This window comes from Vulpes lagopus, chromosome 11 (assembly GCF_018345385.1).
Source record: "Vulpes lagopus strain Blue_001 chromosome 11, ASM1834538v1, whole genome shotgun sequence".
NCBI lineage: Eukaryota > Metazoa > Chordata > Mammalia > Carnivora > Canidae > Vulpes > Vulpes lagopus.
In genome coordinates, this window is record NC_054834.1 from 44,094,833 (window position 1) to 44,117,043 (window position 22,211).

Here is a 22,211-nt window from a genome sequence, read left to right on the forward strand (position 1 = left end):
GTAACTAGAGTGCCTTTGTTTCAATTGTTCTTCCAGAAAGGAAACAAAATTAGTAATTAGGAAAGTGTCCTGTAAAATGTTTTAAACTTAAAATATATTCTATTTAAAATTGATTAGCTTCATAATTATTCATTGATTGGAACATTCATTTGAAATAAGATTTTTAGAATTTCTTATTTCAATCAGTTAGGAATGCAAACAGAGGCCCCCAAATGAAATTACTAATGAACCTATCAACAAATTATCCTAATTGATGACCCAATTGTGGCAGCTAAGAATTTAAAGAAAAAAGTATTTGAGGACAATGGATATGATTTGTAAAATCACTGGAATTGGCAGATTCTGTGGCTTTCATCCTCTTTTTAGGTAAGATGCATCTATTTTGGTATCATTATTATTTGAGACATCTTTTTCTCGATAGCCCTTGAAATTAATTTCTTTCTTCTTTTACTTCAGTCTCCCTTCCTTCCCTCCTTCTTTATTTCCTCCCTCCCTCACCTAAACAATACCAGGTTTTGAATAATCCGTCATACCTACAGTGAGGTGCCTAGTGAGAAAAGCAAAGTATGACCCTAACTTTTGTAATGATAAGATGGACTGGCTTTCTAGAACTAATGATAATTAGCTGATTTCATCCTTCCATCCTTCCTCCTGCCCTTCATTTCTTCTTTTTTCCTTCTATCCATCCAATCTTTTAAAAATTATTCTGATCTTCTGTCAGGAAAAGAGAACTGTCTCTTTACTAACGCTGAGCTCTTGAATGAATAAAACCAAAAATTTAATTTTTCAGTTTACTTTGGAGTCCTTTTAAGGGGAGAAAAAGTAGGGATACTGATTAAAATTATCTAACTAGTAACTTGGAATGAGGGATGATGGAGTTTAGGACAGGTCACCCCAAAGTATGCCATTTTGAATCAATCAAAATATTATTTTGAATTAAAGTTGCTTAAAAAACAGCCAGTACAAGAACACTCTGACTCTCTTTTATCCCCCTGGAAGCAGGAAATAAATCTCCCATGTGAAAGCCACCCTTCTCATAGCAGGAGGCAAAGACATATCCTTATCACCAGAGATAAGGAGGTCAGGACCAAGCAGGCTGCATGAACAAACCCTGTTACTTCCTCACTAATAAACTACCCCAATCCAAACTTCTTTGTCTTATCAGTTCTTCACAGTTTTATTGTTTCTTTGTCTTAAAAGTATAAAAACTTCTGACTTTGGTCACATCTTTGACTGTCATATTTTTATGAATTAAATTTTTCTCCTGTTAATCGGCTTTATGTCAGTTTAATTATTAGATCAGTTAAAGAATCTAGAGGGAAGAAGAGAAAGGTTTTCCTCCCCTATAGGAAATTAATTAGTCAAACCGTTTTTGGGAAGAGTCCAGTTCTCTGCACAGAATTCCTCTCATTCTGTTCTCTCAAAGTATGGTTCCCCAGACCAGCATTGTCATCACCTGGAACTTATGAGATCTACAGACTCTGGGGCCCTGAGCCAGAGCTACTGAACTCAGAACAGAACTGAGGAATCTGTTTTTATAAGTCTTCTAAGTGATGCTAAATGCATCTCAAGTTTTAAAACCTACTAATTTCTTCTTGGTAGAATAAAGGACCTAGTAGGCCTTATTCTAAGATTTCTACCATGTTTTTCAACATCACAAAAAAAAAAATAGCAAAAATATGGTGAAAATGAAATTAGCATGGCTTATCAGAGAGGGAAACTCAATAATGCGATTTTGTTAGTTCAGATTAGGTTCTTCTGTATTGTTCCCCAAGATACTTAAGGGTGACTCTACTTATCCCTTGACAAGACTAGAATGTTACTGTATTAATTGGAATCTGATGGCAGTCAGCATTTATTAAAGTGCACAAAACAGTATTCAAATAATTCATGCTTCTGTAAGCTATCTTTGAACTCTAGTGAGGAAAGTTTGAGAAGAAATGAGACATGGCAGAAATTTTTCTAATCCTTAGGTAATTGTTGCTACAGGGAAATGTATACAAGTATACAATATCCAAATATATGTATATTATATATCCATAATATTTCAAATTATGTTGAAATATGAACACAATGTCTTTTTCCCCCCAGTAAATTTCCATAGTCATTTTTTTTAATTCTTTCTGTCATGGAGTGCTTTTATTTGAGGACATGTATTATGTATAGCCAAGAATCAAGGCTTTCAGAAATTGTTGATTCTCACAAACTTCAAAGTTTTTAACATATGGTTGTTGTTGATTGAATTTATCTAGCACAACAAGAAACTAAGATAAGATTTCATTTGGCAAAGAACACTATGCAGTATTGCTTTATGGAAATCCATTAGCTAGAACTCTAACGTATGAAGTAACATGAGAAATGCAAATAACAACAATATAATTAAACTGTCAAATGTGATAGAGAAATTTATGTGAAAATGCATGGTAGCCCCAGTTTTCTTTACTTTTTCCCCCAGTTTTGTAGGCAACATCAAAACAGTTACTTCTGAGAATATTTATAACCTGTCAAGAGAAAAGACTAGAGACTATGTGGCTATGGATCCCTGAGGGAAAATGTTAGTTTCAAAGCACCATTGATGTAAATATTGCCTCTTTTCTATTTTGTGGAATTGGTTGTTATGCTGATAAATTTGTGTTAGAAACGTAATTATCTAAAAGCCACTGGCATTAAAAACACCAGTGTGTTTTTTAAATAGAATTATAGATCTGGGATCATCTGTAATATAGGAGAGTCTTAATTCTTAATACAATGGTTGTTTTTTTATGTTACGAAAAAAATAGCACAGTAACAACACAAAGATGTTTAAGAGGAAGTTTGATAGGGTTGTTGGGAGAGAGTATTAAAAGAAAAGACATTCTTACAGAGAAATAATATTGTTTCTCCTAAGCTGTGCAAAAATTGGAACATGTCCAAATTTTCACTCTAATAGCTACACATATTTTCTTATACACATCTCCCTTATCCCCAAACATTTCCTCTCTTCCTCACATTAGTTTTCATTTGGTTTTATATATATGCTGAGATTATTTTATGTATCCAGTAGCAAGATATCTCTGCAAACAAACCAATTACAATAAAATAACTAAGTGATATCATTCATAACTGAACTAATAGGAAATATTAATGTTCTAAAAAGAGAGACTTCCTGCTAATTAATGGGAATTAAATATTGTTTGTCCAAGGAAAGAATTTAGTGTCAAAGATGAAGGAGACAGTTTGAATAACAGTAGATGTAGGAGAAAAGTATCTGTGCCTATGTTTTTCCATTCTAAATTAGAAAATTATTTTACAGACCTAAGAGAAAAAAAATTTTTGAAGATTTTATTTATTTATTCATGAGACACACACAGAGAAAGAGAGAGAGAGAGAGACAGAGAGAGAGAGAGAGGCAGAGGAAGAAGCAGGCTCCATGCAGGGAGCCCAACACAGGACTCGATCCCGGGTCTACAGGATCGTGCCCTGGGCTGGAAGGCAGGCGCCAAACCACTGAGCCACCCAGGGATTCCTGAGAAAAAAAAAATTGAAAATATTTTAGTTATTTGTTTGAGAGAGAGACAGTATATACAAGCAGAGGGAAGTGGCAGAGGGAGAGGGATAAGTGGGCTCTCTGCTGAGCAGGGAGCTTGATGGGGGGCAAAATCCCAGGACCCTGGGATCATGACCTGAGCTGAAGGCGGATGCTTAATCAGATGAGCAACCCAGATGCCCCCAGACCTAAGAGAAAATTTCATTTTAGCAAACTGTCAACTGTTTTTTTTTTTTTTGGAATGAATATAGCATTTGTCATTTCAATCTGTTCAGTAATAGAAGCTCTAAATAGTAACTATTTTTATAAGGTCATTGTAAAGAAGAAGTGAGATATTGCATATATGACATATGTTATGATTTCATATGATATATGAAAGTACATGTTCATATATCTTCAGGCTTTAGAAGAGAACATTTCTCAGGGATCCTAGGTATACAGAGTGTCCCTAATGCAACAGTATGTCGAGTGCCTAGTAGATGGACTTATTTTAGTTTTGTGCCTGTTACATGTCAAAGATATTGACCTAGATCACATATATGCATTGATTCTATTTAGGTGATCAATGATATAGCACATTTTCCAGAAGTAATACATGATTATTTTTCACAATGAAAACTGATGATGTTAAAAAGGAGGGAAGGAAGGAAGAGATTTGATTATGCCATCATGATTAAAAAACAAACCTACAAAAGAAAAAAACAGTCATAATCTCTAGAAGTTGGTCCTATTTAGCTTATCTAAACCCAGGAGTCATTCTTATCTCCTTTATTTTCTGTTTGCTCACCTCCATTTTATTTCCATCACACTCCAACTCTATCCCATCATAATCCTGCCTTTAAAAAAAAAAAAAAAAAGCTCTGAAACCCAGAGGTTTCATACAGCCTGCTTGTTTGTAAGTGAGTTTGTGAAAGCAATTTATTGTGGTTCTAACTGGGTTATCTTTTATTTGTTTCTTCTAGGAGATTTGCCACCAGTTGTCTCATTTCTTTTGGAGAAGGTATCACTGGACCCTAGTTTACTATAAAGGAGAGAATAAGAATCTTTCCCATATTTTTCACCACATTTGGGCAGCTGAGTAATTCATGTCCTGCTAATTCACTCATACAGTTTACAGATACGTAGCTTCTCCTCTCTACACTAGGAAGTAAAGGCGAGACCCATATCCTCTGAATAAAGTATGGAGCTGCATGCATATACATATGTTCCATTGTCACCCTTTCTAGTAAATGCATCAGTGTAAAGAGAAACTGTGTTAACTTACACAAATAAATCTTACAATAACTCTGTAATATTTCATGATTTATATGAGTCTGTGGCTGAGAACTTTAGATAAATATTAGAGTTATTTTTGGGTTTTTGTACTATTCTGGATCCTCACCACTTCTTATACAAATACTTTTAGTGTCAATAGGAAAGACACAAGAATTTTTCTTAAATGCTACTTGGAAAAGATCTGTTGACTTAGATTTGTTTATTCTGAAATCTTGTTAGAAACTGAAATTTAAGTATAGAACATATTGCTTTTTCCCATGCACTTGGGTGGCACAGTAGGTTAAGTGTCTGACTCTTGGTTTTGGCTCAGGTCCTGAACTCAGGGTGGTGAGGTCAAGCACCACCTCAGGCTCTGTTCTTAGGTTGGAGTCTGCTTAGGATTGTCTCTCCCTCTCCCTCTCTGTTTCTCCCTCACACACACACATGTTCTTCTTCTCTCTGTCAAATAAATAAATAGATCTTAAAAAAAAAAAAAAAACATACTGTTTTTCTCTTCAGAGTGTTACAAAATCAGTAAGGCCCAGGTAATAAGCCTCCAGTAATTAATGGTTAACTTCTAGAAAGAAGTTCTTTGAAATATATATTGGGTTATAATATTGCATCTCCAACTGCTGAAGTATTATTATAAGCCTAAAACTAGTAATGCAGACAAAGTGAAATCCACAAAAAATAGCAGGATTTTTAGAACTTTTGGGTAGTGTATTTGACATTTTAGTGAGAAATGCTAAGTTGACTTACAAAAAGTCAATCCAATTTCTGTGCTCTCTGTTCATTTTGTTTGTCTTCTAAGTAAGTCCAGATCAATACGATCACCATGTTCCTCTAATTCAAATCCAAGATATTGACCTGCAAATAGATAACTCCACTATCCTCATGGGCATGGTTTTACTATTGGTGTCATTGGCACTCACTGAACCTCCTTGAGATTTCTACTGTAAAGTTGTGGTAGCCTGTGTTCAACTCAATCAGGGTTTACTCAATTTCTCCAATCATATCTATGTGGATTGTGTAGGAATGCATGGAAATAAAATCAGTATTATAGATCAATGTGAGAGAAAGGGTTACAAAAGGAACTCCATCCAGGATTGCATCTGAACTATGCAAAACACGCCCTACAGCAGACAAGATCGGATGACAGTCCTTGTTTGGAGTTCTTACACAATTTTCAAAACAGCAGGCCTTTGTTCTCAGCCCCTCAGTTCCTGCAGGCCTGTGAACTCTTCATCAGATGGGAAGGAAGATGTTTTTGCTCTTTCGGAAAATGTGAAAATCTTTCGAAGTTGAGTTTGCTAGTAGTCAGTGTAGATGGTAAGGAAAAGAAATGAAAGAATTCAGTCAATTTTTTTGCAAAATGTTATGTAAAGAGGTTTTTCAAAAAAATATTTAAATCCAGTTAATTATCATATAATGTATTATTGGTTTCAGAGGTAGAGTTCAGTGATTCATCAGTCTTGTATAATACCCAGTGCTCATTATATCACATGCCCTACTTAGTGTTCATCACCCAGTTACCTTATACCCACCCCCTCCAGGACCCTCAGTTTATTTCCTATGATTAGGAGTCTCTTATGGTTTGTCTCCCTCTCTGATTTCATCTTGTTTTATTTTTTCCTCTTTTCCCCTATGATCCTCTGTTTCGTTTCTTAAATTCCACATATGAGTGAGGTCATATGATAATTGTCTTTCTCTGATTTGAGTTACTTCATTTAGCATAATACCTTTTAGTTCTATCCATGCCATTGCAAATGGCAGGATTTCATTTTTTTAATGGCTGATTAGTAATTTATTGTATATATGCATATATATGTATAATATATATAATATATATATATTATATATATATATACCCACACACATACACATACCATATATTTTTCCTTATCCATCCGTCAGTGGACATCTGGGCTCTTCCCATAGTTTGGCTATTATGGACATTGTTGCTATAAACATTGGGGTGCAGGTGCTCCTTCAGGTCAACATTTGTATCTTTAGGGTAAATACCCAGTAGTGCAGTTGCTGGATATATGGTAGCTCTATTTTCAACTTCTTCAGGAACCTCCATACTGTTTTTCAGAGTGGCTGCACCAGCTTGCATTCCCACCAATGGTGTAAGAGGGTTCCCCTTTCTCTACATCCTTACCAACACCTCTCATTTCCTGACTTGTTCATTTCAGCCATTGTGACTGTTATGAGGTGGTATCTCATTGTGGTTTTGATTTGTATTTCCCTGAATGTAAAGAGTTATTTAACAGATTGGTTTACAAGTTTATGGGCCTTTAGGAGGGTCATTGGAGGGTTTTGTAAAAATTACCAAAGGAATCTTGAGGAAGTATAGCAATAAACCATTAGGTAAATAATAATTGTATTAAAAAACTGTATAACAAGGGAAACATTCGTGTTTCTGTTCTAAAAGATCACTCTGATATTGTTTTTCAGAGAAGTTTCAACGGATATCTATCTAAAGTTCATACTCCTGGACAACAGCAGCAACGAATCATGTCTTCTTGGATTTTTCAGTTCTTACTTCTTTCTGTGTGGTTTGTTTTGGCATCCTCCAAATCATAATCTACTCACATCAAATTCAAAATTATGAAAGTGGTCAGTGTAGTCCTCTTACACATTTCTCAACATTAAGTCTATTGTGTATTAATCATTTGTTTTCTTTTTGCAGATATACTGAAATTTTATATTTTAGGCAACAGATTTAGAAACAATATATTTACTGATTTGTCCCCTTAATGAATGACAGTTATTTTTATTTGTATAATTTGGTACTTTTGAGGAAATAGAACTGACTATAAGAAGGTTTTTTTTTTATTTCAAGAGTATATTAAATTTTTATGTATTTTAAATTCACAGTTATTATCCTCACCGCAAAATGTGAATATACTATTTTTTTTTCAGAAATATTTTTCTGGGGTCAAGTTTTCTGGGGCTTCCTGCTATTGATTAATTGGCAACTATTAGTGTTTATGTTGTCTTGATATAGTTCTGAATTCCTCTGTAAAATTAGGGTTGTAAAAGTACTTAATTGATCTGCATTATTGTGAGCATTGGTAAAATAAGTTATATAAAATGTATTTGCAAAGGTATTCAGTGTGTTATTGAGAATTCAGCCTAGGCTAACATTTGTTTTGTTCTTTATACTTTTATAAGTTCACATGTTTTTTGACCTTTGTAATAGCTTCATGAAGTGGACAAGATTGAATATATCTATCCTAACTTGAGAGTGTAAGAACTGTTTAATTTCTTTCTTTCTAGAGGATATGAATAATCTTATAAAAGTAGATTCAATAAAATGAGAGTCATAGCAACATTATATAATTTCCAAGGTTAGAAAATTAATTAGTGACAAACCCAGGGCAAGGCTTCAGGTGCCTTGAGTTTCGTTTTAACTTTTTACTCTACCATTATCCTTTCCAAATAGATGTTTCTCAAAGGAAGGTAACAGTACTTTATCCTAAAACATGAGAAAGTTGTATAGCTCTAAGTGAATTGTGATAAAAATTTTTGATTGATAAATTCTCATTTTATCCTTTAATCCTAATAAAGACTTGAAACATATTTTTGATCCAAATCTCCTTCATTGAGCATTAATGATTATCTTTTAGGTGAAACATAAAAAAAAAAATAAAAGTTACTTGGTTGGCTATAAATTGGTCAAGATCATATGCCCAACTTACTTATAAACATTTTTCTGCTAAAAAATTTTAACCTATTGACTCAAAGGAACTCAGTTACTTTTTTCAATGAATACAGTAATTTCTAGTGACAAATCATATCTTACTATGGTTCCTGTATTTTTAGGTAGAATACCACTTGATGGTGCACAGGCAAGGATTTGGCGCTAATGTCATAAGTAATGACAAACCTAATATAAGGCTCATAAAATTGCAGATTCTTTTTAATTTCTTTTTTGATTGCAGAGCAGGGGTTTTCCTCCATTTTCTGGCAGTTCCTTCCATATAACATAGAAGCTCAACACAAATCTAATTAGAAGAACAAGATCAGTAGTAGCAGAGTTAATTGGTGTTACCTGTTTTGCTAACTACTCTTCTATTTAGCAGTTATAGCACCTGGGGTATATAAAATAGGAAAAGACAAAGATACAAGACAGGATGTAGTCCCATTTTAAAATAAGCATCTCACTGTAGGCAGAAAGTCCCCCAAATGTGAAGATGACTGCTGTGTGAAAGAGGATTCAAGAAAAAGTAGAATATATAGTGTTTTAAGAATGTCCTCAAGGGATTTCAATAATTGTAAATATAAACAACAGGACATGTAGTATATAGACAGAAAAATACTTTCTTTTCTTTTTTTTTAATTTTGGTCCATTTTAACTCATTTAACTGTGGCTATTTCTTTTTTCTGCTCTTGGGGATACCCAGTGCTTGTGTTGTGGGGTGGCTTCAGTGGTGGTGATAGTTGGGGTTTACTCCCAGATAGTCAACAATTCTGTGATTATTTGTAGTTCCATTAAAAATTCCCAGTTTAGTAATTATCATATATAGTCCAGTATAAAAATAAACTACTTTTTCCTTTAAAGTTAAAGCTTCTTCCTTCTCCCAACTATTGAAGCCTAAGAAACTGTAGAGGGAAAGGAAAACATGGAGACTTCCTACCCATATTCCAGGTTACCATTTCTAGTGCCCTGTCACAGTGCATTGGACTACCTGAGACTTCTCCAGGATTCCAAATGAGGAAAAGAAGAAGCTTTAAGAGGCAGAGTGGTCTCCATTAACTTGAATCAGTGTGTTATTGTTTTTTTTCTAGCTATGGAAGTATTCATTCTTTTTCTTCTGCTTCCTTCCCCTTCAAAATAAAAATGCCTCTACTGGAGGTATCCTACCTTAGTTTTTTTGGATAAATTTCTCTGACTGGTCTCCTAAGATGCTTCTTTTAGCTTTGGAACATCTTGTAGAACACCTCCAGCTTCTTTCTTGTGAGCTGTGTTTACTTCTTCAGCCAGCCTTCTTGATTATAATGTAAAATAAGGTCAGACTAGCCAGTTTGGTCTCTTTTTGATCCTTACCTTCTCATGGCCTATATGAAAAACATGCACTTTTTGCTCCTACAAATTATGGAGGAATGAAGGTTCCTTTCCGTTGCTTCATTATGAGAGAAACTGGCTTGTGGATATCAGTCATCTCTTTTTCAGTCTGTGATAAGTCTTTTCCTTTATTGGATCTTAGCAATAGTAAGTAAATAGAAGGAAAAATTGTCATGCATATATTTAGAAGGACTAATGGTTTGTACATTAGGAAAAGATTAGAAGTGCTTTCCAGTATGCAACTTTTCATTATTAGATTTAACCGAAAAACAAAGTTCTCACTATAGAAGACAGCCAGGAATTTTATGGCTCATAATTATAATAATTCCTCATGTTACAGACCTCCAGTTCCAAAGAATAAAATGTGTCATCTGTCTTTCATCGAGTATTCTCGGTAGTGCTGTGTCATTCATGTGACTGCTCACAGGAAAGAAATGTTATTCAGCCAATGAGACCTGGTACCTTGCATGCTACAGATATGTAGCATTTTATGCTTAAAGCATGTCCATCAGGGTTTCTAATAGACTACACTGGATATATGGAATGGTATGCAGGGCAGGAAAAGAATATTCAACCAATACCATTTAAGTAAACCCTAGAAATGAGAGAATGACATTTAAATCTTGCCATCCGGAAATATTCTCTGAAGTAAAGGCACAAATTTAATGAGTTCATGTTTTGAGTTAAAAGACTAATAACCTATTTTTTCAAAGGATTATTTATTTTAGAGAGTGAGAAAGTGTGAGTGAGCATGCACAAGTAGGGGGAGGGGCAGAAGGAAAGTGGGAGAGAGAATGAATCTCAAGGAGACTCTGCCCTGAGCACAGAGCCTGACATGGAACTCATGACCCTGAGATCATGATCTGAGTGAAAATCAAGAATTAGATGCATAAATGATTAAGTCACCCAGATGTCTCAAGATGAATTTTGACTTTTTCCTTTTCAGCAAACTCTAATAAAGTAAAAAATAAGGAGCCTGGAAGAAGATGTATAACATGCCCAATAACAGGTTTATGGACATCTGTAGGTAGGTCTGGATTTAAATTCTGGCTTACCATATATAAACCAAGTAATACATTTAAGCTATTTGAGCCTTCACTATCTTGTTTATAAGTGGAATAAGATTAATTCATTCGATGGTGGTTAAAATGCATTAGGACAAATACAAATTCTTGGAATATGGTAAACATTTAAAAAATGGCAGGTATCATCATCATCATCATTTGAAATGTTCACCAATAATAAGATTCTGAATTGTCTGTTATTCTATTTTCACCAATACTGAAGATAATTAATATTCAATTCTAAAGGTACAAATATTTAGAGAATATAAGTTAAGCAGTAGTTGTATAAACTCAGGCAATGAGCTAAGAGATACTTGAGATTTGAACAGTAGTTTAAATAATTGTGATTTTTTGGGGGAAAAGAATAACAGAAAGAATATTTGTATTAGGATCTACGAGGACTTGAAAATTGTAAATGCAGCAAGTAAACTGACATTTCAAAGTTAAAAAAAATTCCTTCCTTGAACTAGCGTCAATTTTTATGTCCAGAAAACTCACTCTTTATTATCTTATGCTTTTTAGAGATTTTAGTGACCAAAAATAAACTGGTCATTAACTACATTCCTGTTCTGTTGATTTCCAGTCCCGAAAGAGCAGCTTCAATAAAATGAGACAGGTCTAAGATTTCAGTGACAGTTGACCATATTTTAACTAATTCTGATTAGACTTTATAAACATTTCTTTTCATTGCACAAAGGTTTTTGAGCTCAAGTCACATAATGTTCAGAAAAAATTGTTTCTTTTAAAATAATAGTGGTAGTCTTAAATATTGAAAACAAATACAAAAAAGCCTGGTCTGTTTATAAAGTATCTTTTGTGGCAAATTGGCCTCTTTAACCAAACACACTCCATTCATAATCACCATCAGTAATGTGTTTTGGGGAAACAGAATTAATTTTTTGAGGACTTGATAATGATTCAGCAGAACAAAAGCAAAAATTAATGATCCTAGTCCTAGACATGAAGAACTTGTATTTAACCTTTTTGGAATTGGTTGTGAAATAATTCTGTACAGAAGAAATTTGTTGAACTATTTGGATATAATTAGCTTTTGATCATAAAAAATATTGGGTACATTTGCTTCCTGAAACATATTTCTTTAATATAGGAAAGAACACACATATGTGCTGTGATTACACTGAAACTATATGAATTCATTTGTCCAATTTATTTTAGGAAATGTTTTACTTGAGGATTATTTGCCAAAAGGGTAAAACCCAAATAGTTGAAAACTTTAGAACATAAGTGACATTTTGAAAATGTTTTTACACATCTAAATGGAATGATGCGCTGAGAGTTAACACAGTAGAAGATTTAATATCTAAGACATCCAGTGATGGATTCTATTCTCAGAATGACTCTCATGTTGACCAATGAAATCAAAAGGTTGGATCATGGATGAGTTGTTTAGAAAACACTGCTTGATTGTTTCATGAGTATAAATCTGGGTCAAATTGATCAAATTACCTACTTTGAATATGAGCAGTTTAGTATGCTTGAATTATAACTCTGTAAAATTGGGAAAATGTAGACCACCACTAAGTATGAGATTTAAAAAATGGGAATTATATGAAAAGGAGAAAGCTGCTCTTGCCTACCCAATACAGGATATGATATGGCTTAATCTCAGGTTGGAAGATGAGAAGGAATTTAGAGGAGAGTTTATGGAGAAACAAGTTAACTGCTTTCCCTGTCTCCAATTATCTCTGGGATGGGAGGCAGGTGACAGAAAGGAGGAAGTAGAAAAGAGAAGTTATTTACGTTGGGGAGCCTGAGGAGGGTGTATTACCATCCTGGAACTTTGCTGCCTGAAAACTGAAGCCTTAAGATAGAAGCCTTGTAGACATATCCAGCAGCTCTGACATGAAGGAAGAACAACTAGTGTGGAAACATAATGTTCCTAAGGAATTTCTCTTGGGCCATACCAGGTTAGATATGAATGTTCCTGGGGAGCCTGGATTAGCTCAGTTGGTTAAACATCTGCCTTTGGCTCAGATCATGATTTTGGGTCCTAGGACGGAGCCCTGCATCTGGGTTCCCTGCTTGGTGGGGAGTCTGCCCCCACCCTCCCGGGGTGTGCTTGCATGCGTGTTCTCTCTTTCTCTCTTTCTCTCTCTCATGTAAATAAATACAATCTTTAAAACAACAACAAACAAATACATGAATGTTTCTATGTGCCCAAATGAGGAGTTTGGTAGAAGCAAGAGGATAGATAAGTCAGATGTGTGCTCTTTAGGTGTAAACACAGCTGACACATTAAAGTGATGGTTGTTTTGAGGGATCTGTGAAAAATGAGAAGGTATGACTATAGAAATGATTGCCATTTATCAGAGTCAGTACCAGATACCAAGAGAATGGTCTACAAATGTTAGCTACCAGGGGTTTCAGGAGGGAACAACTACAGACCTTATGAGCCTCATAGTCACCCATACCTCCATCATGCCTGATGATCAATAAGCCTCACCTCCTAACTTCCAAGAGGAAAGACAATAATCCTTAAGTTGAGCAATATTGAAACTTGGATTTTCAAAATGATCTTAAATGGGATTTTTACGTAAAAAACAAAACAGAACAAAAAAACACTTGAATTTTCATTACTGCCTTGGATTCCATATAGAGAAATGAAGACAGAATTATTCCTGAATTCTGTGGACAATTGTAATTCAGAAAGCATGCTTACTATCAATAGAAAAGAAAAGAATTGATCATAGAAATCATAGAAAGAATTGATCATAGAAAGAATTGGAGAATAGACAAAAAATAGAAAAGCAAAACAAAATAAGTATAAGTAATCCCTGCTGTTATAGTGAGAGTTATTTTGTTAGCTGCATCTGTATTATGCTATATTGTCTTAACACTTAATATTCAGTGCAGTCTGTCTTTTCTTGCTATGTTATAGTTGCAGTTATGTGAAACTATATCTGAAAGTGAATCTTATATCTTAATTTGCTTGCAACAAAGAAATGAAAGAATAATGTATATTTGCTTTTTTTTTTTTTTTACAAAAAATATCAGTAATAAAATTAGGAAGGAAATGAGCAAATGTAGTGAATGAATATACTTAGGAAATATGCTTTTCATACCCCCAAATTCCATTGGAATGATAATAAATATTTTTGAAAGTAATATTTTGATAATCTTTTAAATTTTTGTATTTATGTGTATATGCTACATAGATTCATATATATGGTCCTATATATGTATAGCTTTATGTGAAGAGAAATTATTTTTTAAAAGTCTCACAATGTACTACATTTAAGTTTTGCCTTAATGGTCTTCACTCAATATTTACTGATATTGAGGTCTTATTTTTTAAAATGAGCTCTGAAACTAATATATACTAATACAATGAAGTTAACATAATCCTTTAATAAATCTATACAAGAGTTTGAATTCTATGGTAATCTTTTCTTTAAATCAAAGCTGATAAATTAGCTATTTATGTATCCTTTTATGCTAAAATTTTCTTCACATGACACTGGATTAGTTCCCTTAAGATTCACAGCTCTGATATTTTGCTGTTACTCAGTTTATGAAGCTTTAAAGTAGCTTCGTATTCTCCTAAATCATTCTGTCACTTGGGATCCATCCCTAATTTCTCACATCTATGCATTAATGTGCAGCCTTCATACTATAGTAAGTCCTTTGGAAATTCATGCTAAATGTTTGCTTTCCTGTATTTCTCTCACTTAATATAACAGCTTTCTGAAATTTGCTGATTAAATGGGTAGCTAAATTAAAGTCCAGAGCTGTTGAGATGTTGATGATCAAAAAAAACCAAACCAAACCAAAAAACAAAAACCCAAAACAAAACCAAAATCCCAGATATTTATACCCAGAATTCTTCATTCTTGTGCCCTATGCATAAAAAATTAGTGAAATCAGTATATCTTTCTAACTTCAGCAAGTTTGCAGAATTTAAATTTGTGGAATTAACATACGGTCTTAAAGCACATTATCAGAGTTAATGCTTTTTTTTTTCCTGTCAGACATTTTTCCTTCTTTCTGATAATAGAAGAAAACGTGCAATGACTGTCACTATCAGTCATTTAAATATTATTATGAATTTTCTCTATCTGCATTATTATTTTGCTCAATGGCATCCAAACAGATTTTCCTAATAGCAGAAATATGTCCCTATGGCTAAAATAGGACCTGACATATACTGAAAATTCCCTAAAAGTATAAAGAAATACAGGCTGGAGAGTTGTTTGTCATGAAGGGGTATTAGAAAAGTAGATCAGAAAAGGTTTGAGTTTTTATGGGTGTTGTCATACTCTAATGTCATGCCCGAGAAATCTTCTGGTTTTGATTTAACTCTCCTCAGCCTAGAACATTTAGGTACCTGTCTGCTTTTATTGGGACATGTTAAGGGCAGGGGTATTTTGGTCATTTTTATACTTGGCTCATAATAGGTGTTCCATAAATGTTGAGTGATGACCAAGCAGGCTCTTGAACGCAGGGAGACAGAGGGATTAATGAAGGGTTAGGATCCAGGAGTGGTATCACAGGCTGTTCACCCATAGTGGAAAGAGATTTGGGTCACTGAAGGTGAAGTACTTCATTTTGCTTGAGTTCAGTGCTGGTTGTAGAAATGAACAGTAAAATGGGAGCCCTGTGTGAGAATGTTTGTTCTTAGCTGGCCTGTTAGAAGTGGTATTTGACTTAAAACCTGTGGTGTTAATAAGCCTCCACACTGTTCTCCAGTGTGGCTGCTCCAGTTTGCACTCCCACCAGCAGTGCAAGAGAGTTCCCCTTTCTCCAACATCTATTGTTTCTTGTCTTGTTAATTTTAGCCATTCTGACAGATGTGAGGCGGTAAGTAATGATGATGATCTCTGATTTACAAATGAGAAAATGAAATTATGAGGCTTGCCCATAGCAGTGGTGGAAGCATCTTTCAAACTGGGTTCACTCTTCTTGCCTTGTGTGGTGCTTTCACTTGTGGAAATTTACTCAAGTGTCGGGAGGTCTCTCCATCTTTCCCATGGACAAGATCTTCAACATCACCAATACCAATAACATAACTACTTAGAGTTATGTATTGCCTACTGTTTATAACTTATCTTCACACAACTTTCACATACATCATCTTAAATTATGTAATGACTCTATGAGGTTTACAGGACAGGTAATTATTACCCTTTTAAAATATCTGACAAAAATTAGGTGACAAAATATTAAGAGAACAGACCAAATTTGTATGGTGATAGTAGAAGACATTGGACTCAAACTAATCTTCTAGGTGTTAATCTAGTGCTCTTTTCCTAATACCAAGATCAGTACAGTAACTGAAGAGTAACTTCTAATTGTAGACTGCATGTTGCAGTGTTTTCATCCTACAGACAGTCCCCTATGATAATCATATGCACAATTCCTGAATTTGCTTGATTTTCTTCCTTACTTTCCCTTCTTCCTCAGATATATTATCTAATGTGGCTCAATAGCTTGGCTAATGTCCATTAATAGGAAGAAAATATTAGGATATTTATTGTATTACTATTTTTTGTTGTTTAAATGAAGATTTATACTTTCTTTCTTTTTTTTTTTTTTTTTTAGATTTATACTTTCAACAGTCAAATGGCCCTCTGTGAATCTAGTCAGCTGCCAAAGTTTACAAAAGTGTAAGCACTATACTTTTTTTTTTAAGATTTTATTTATTTATTCATAGAGATGCAGAGAGAGAGGCAGAGGCACAGGCAGAGGGAGAAGCAGGCTCCATGCAAGGAGCCTGATGTGGGACTGGATCCAGGGTTCCCAGATCAAGCCCTGGGCTGCAGGCGGCGCTAAACCGCTGCACCACCGGGGCTGCCCAGCACTATACTTTTAAGACCTAAGCTAATTGACAGAAAAGAGTGACTATAATTCACCTGAGAACTCTTAGGAGAAAAGATTAAAGATGACACAAAACATAACTAGGGTCCTGTTTGTAGTTGTTTCTTATATACAGCTATTAACCTTAGGTGCACTAGTACATAGCATATTACTGAAACAGAAAGGAAGAAAAATGAAATCAAATCAGAAAGGATTGGAAGTGAAATACTCATAACTTCTGTTAAGTGAGTACTAGGCTGTGGTACTTAGATAATCATTTAAGCTTTATATTATCTTTAAGGTACAGATACATTAATATTTTACAAATAGTGAAACTGAATCCCACTGAAGTTATATGAAGTTCTCAAGACCCTCAAGATGGTGTTGGAGCTGCTGTTCAACCTAAGGTTTTTGATTTGCAAGACTATTTTGTTACGTTGTATTTTTTTATATTATGGGAGGATATAATAGGTTGATTGTTTTTCTGTTTTTCATCCAACCAGCTGTCCCTATTTTTCTGTTATTTACCCAACAATTTGGGACAGTTTGTGAATTTGTGTATTTTCTCTTTTACCCTCTTCTTGAATATAAACTCTTGTTCTTCATTTTGTGTGAGAGTTAATATGTTCGAGTAGGGAAAGGTTTACTTTCTTTTGTACTTTTTGCTGTTAAACTGTTCTGAATTATTTCATAAGATGGCATTCTTATAAAACTAAATTATAGTGAATGAGGAAACAAATTTATTTTGTCTCTTGCAGAAGAGTATACAGTAAATACCGATTAAATTACTAGACATGTCAACTGGCTGCTGAGTAAATATGTGAAATATTCAGGCCATTTTCTCTCTGAAAGTAGCATTTCTCCATTGATTTATGGTTAAGTATATCACTAATAAGAAACTGCCAAATAAAAACACCTGAAAATATTCAAAGCAAACATAAAGTCACTGAAGCTTCACAATTAATGTAGTCATGGCTGGATACATTTAAAATAGGGAACATGCACACATTTTATTGTTTTACTTGAGGTGATGTGGGGTGCCTGATACTGAGTTCTGCACCACTGAAATAGAAGCTTCTGGGAGAAAGACACATTTCACACCTGAGTGGCTTCTTGCAAATTGAAATTGGTGCTTCTTTCTGCCAGAGAATCGTGGTCCTGAAGAATTCCCCTTGCCAAAAATATCCCCTAAATAATTTCATGTCTTGGTTTTGAGTTCAGCTTCCTACAGAGGTTTGAAGGCTGTGTTTGCCTCAAATTGTTTACTTTCTGAATTTTATTATTTTAATTTTTAGAACTTTCAGAAGCCAATACCTTGGAACATTTTTTTTTTTTTTTTAACTGAGGAGAAAATGCTTGTACCTGCTGGTGATCCGGAAGTAGAAGCCTTTCCCATGTGATTCTCAGTTTAAAGAATTTTAGTATTTCTTCTTCTGTCCTTTAGGAAATATTTGTAACAAACTCATACTTAATAGCACTTTGCATAGCTAATTGCTGATGTTACATAAAAGCTAACATTAAATTTGAAACAGTAAATTAATCACTTTTTATGTTTTATCATTTTATTGTATTTTTTTCATGATGATAAGTTTACTCTTTAATCCTCATCCCCTATTTTCCCCATCCCCCCACCTCTCCCATCTGGTGACCATCAGTTTGTCCTCTATAATTAAGAGTCTGTTTCTTAGTTTGACTCTCTCTCTCTTTCTTTTCCCTTTGCTTGTTTGTTTCTTAAATTCCACACATGCATGAAATCATATGGTATTTGTCTTTCTCTGACTGACTTATTTTGCTTAGCATCATACACTCTAGCTTTTTGTTGTTGCAGATGCCAAGATTTCATTCTTTTTATGACTAATACTCCATTGCATATATATATATGATATATCATATATCATATATATATGATCATTTCTTTATCCATTTATCTGTCAATGGACACTTGGACAGTTTCCATAGTTTGGCAATTGTAAATAATGTTGCAATAAACATAGAGGTGCATAAATCCCTTTGAATTAGTGTTTATGTATTTTTTGAGTAAATACCCAGTAGTGCGATACCTGGATTGTAGAGTAGTTCTATTTTTAATTTTTTCACGAACTTTCATGTTGTGTTTCATAGTGGCTGCACCAGTTTGCATTTTCACCAACAGTACAAAAAGGAGGCTCCTTTTTTTTTTTAACATCTTGACCAACACTTGTTGTTTTTTGTGTTTTTAGTTTTAACCATTTGACAGGTATGAGGTGATATCTCATTGTAGTTTTGATTTGCATTTCTCTCATGATGAGTGATGTTGAGCATCTTTTCAAGTGTCTGTTGGCTGTTTATCTGGATGTCATCTTTTGAGAAACGTGGGTGTGCTCCTGTTTTCTGCCCATTTTTTCATTGGCTTATTTGTTTTTTGGGTGTTGAGTTATATAAGTTCTTTATATATTTTGCATAATAACCCTTTTTTGAATATATTATTTACAAATATCTTCTTCCATTCCATAAGGTTTTTATTTTTTTTAGTTTTGTTGATTATTTCTTTGCTCTGCAGAAGCTCTTTGTTTTGATGAATTCACAACAGTTTATTTTTGCTTTTCTTTCTCCTTGCCTCACAAGATATATCTAGAAAAATGCTATTATGGCCAGTGTTAGAGATGTTACTACGTGAGTTCCTTTCTAGGATTTTATGGTTTAGGTCTCACATTTAGGTCTTTAAACCATTTTGAGTTTATTTTTGTGTATGATGTATAAAGAGAGTTTCTTTCTTTTGCATGTTACTGTACACGTTTCCCAACAGCATTTGTTGAAGAGACTTTTTCCCATTGTATATTTTTTCTTCCTTTGTCAAAGATTAATCTACCATATAATTGTACTCATTTATTTCTGGGTTTTCTGTTCTATTCATCTTTGTGTCTACTTTTATGCCAGTACCTCATTGTTTAATTTTCTACCGCTTTGTAATGTATCTTAAAATCTGAAATTGTGATATCTCCAATTCTGTTTTTCTTTATCAGGATTGCTTTGGCTATGCGAGATCTTTTTTTTTTTTTTTTTAAGATTTATTTATCCACTTTAGAGAGACAGAGAGAGAGAGGTAATGGAGTATGATCAGGGGGAGGGTAAGGGAAAAATGGAGAGAGTCTCAAGCAGTCTCCCCAGTGAATGTGGAGCCCCCAAGGTGAGCTCAATCTCATGACCCTAAGACCATGACTTGAGCTGAAACTGAGTCAGAGTCTTAACCAACTGAGCCACCTAGGCACCCCAGTCCACTTGTAGCTCTATACAAATTTTAGGATTGTTTGTTCCTGTTCTGTGAAAAATGCTTTTGGTATTTTATAGGGATAGCATTAAATCTGTACATTGCTTTGAGTAGTACAGGCATCTTAATATTTGTTCTCCTAATCCATGAGCATGGAATGTCTTTTTATTTCTTTGCATCATCTTGAAATTCTTTTATCAGGTTTTATAGTTTGCAGAGTAAAGGTCTTTCACCTTTTTGATTAAGTTTATTTCCAGACATTTTACTGTTTTTGGTACAATTGTAAAAGATATTGTTGTCTTAATTTCACTTTCTGCTGCTTCATTGTTAGAGTATAGGAATGCAACAGATTTCTGTAGATTGATTTTATATCCTGGTATTACTGAATTCTGAGCCAGTTCCAGTCTTTTTTTTTTTTTTTTTTTTGGGTGGAGTCTTTTAGGTTTTCTATATATGGTATCATGTAATCTAAAAATAGTGATAGTTTTGCTTTATCAATTTGGATACCTTTTAATTCTTTACCATCTAATTTATGTGGCTATATTTCCAAGACCATGCTGAATAAAAGTGCTGAGATTGGATACCCTTGTCTTGTTCTAGGACTTAGGGGAAAAGCTCTCAGTTTTTCATCATTGAGGATGATGTTTATGTGGGTTTTTCATATAAGGCCTTTATTATGTTGAGCTCTGTTCCCTCTGGACTTATTTTGGAGAGAATTACATCATGAATGGATGTTGTACTTTGTCAAATGCTTTTTCTGCATGTATTGAAATGATCAGGCTGTCTTTATCCTTTCTCTTATTGATGTGATGGGTCACATTGATTATTATGCAAATATTGAATCACCCTTGCCTCTGGGAATAAATCCCACTTGATAGTGTTGTATTTTTTTTAATGTATTATTGGATTCTGTTTGCTAAGATTTTGTTAAGAATTTCTGCATCTATATTCATGAGAGATACTTGCCTGTAATTTTCTTTTTTTGTGGTGTCTCTATTTGGTTTTGGTATCAGGGGCATACCAATGAAATTGGAAGATTTCCTTCCTCTTTTAGTTTTTGGAATAGTTTGAGAAGAATAGAAATTACCTCTTCATTAAATGTTTGGTAGAATTCACTTGTGAAGCTGTCTGGTCCTGGATTTTTGTTTTTTGGGAGTTTTTGATTACCGATTCAGTCTCATTGCTGGTATTTGGTTGTTTCAAATGTTCTGTTTCTTCCTGCTTTAGTTTTGATAGGTGCTATGTTTCTAGAAATTTATCCATTTCTTGTATGTTATCTTTTGTTGATATATAGGTCTTCATAATTTTTTATAATTGTTTGTGTTTCTGTGGTGCTGGTTATTATTTTTTCTCTTTCATTACTGATTTTATTTACTTGTGTCCTCTCTCTCTCTTTTGATGAATCTTGCTGGGGTTTATCAATTTTGTTGATGTTTTCAAAAAACAAGCTCCTGGTTTCGTTGCTCTATTTTGTTTTTTGTTTAGTTTCTGTATCATTTATTTCTGCTCAAATCTTCATTATGTCCTTCCTTTTTCTATGTTTGGGTTTTGTTTATTCTTTATGTAGCTCCTTTATGTGTATGGTTGGGTTGTTTGAGATTTTTCTTGCTTCTTGAGGTAGGCCTAGAACTAGGGAAGTACTATAAACTTTCCTTTTAGAACTGCTTTTGCTGCATCCCAAAGGTTTTGGATCATTGTGTATTTATATTTATTTGTTTCCTTGTAACTTTTTATTTCTTCTTCGATTTCTTGGTTATCTGTTCACTGTTTTGTAGCATGTTATTTAACCTCCATATGTTTGTGCTCTTTCCAGATTTTTTTCTTGTGATTCATTTCTAATTTCATAGTGTTGTGGTCAGAAAAGATGCATTGGTATGACTTTGATTTTTTAAAATTTGTTCACTTGTTTTGTGATTGAATATGTGATCTATTCTGGAGAATGTTCTGTGTATACTTGAAAAGAATGTATTCTGCTGTTTTAGGAGGAATGTTCTGGGTATTTTTGTTAAATCCATCAAGTCTTGTGTTATTCTAAGTCACTGTTTCCTTGTTGATTTTCTGTTTGGATGATCTGTCCATCAATGTTGCTGGAGTGTTAAAGTTCCCTACTGCTATTGTATTACTATTATTTCCCTTATGATTGTTATGAACTGTTTTAGATATTTGAGTGCTCCTATGTTGGGTACATAAATATTTATAATTGTTACAACTTGTTGAATGTTCACTTTATTATTA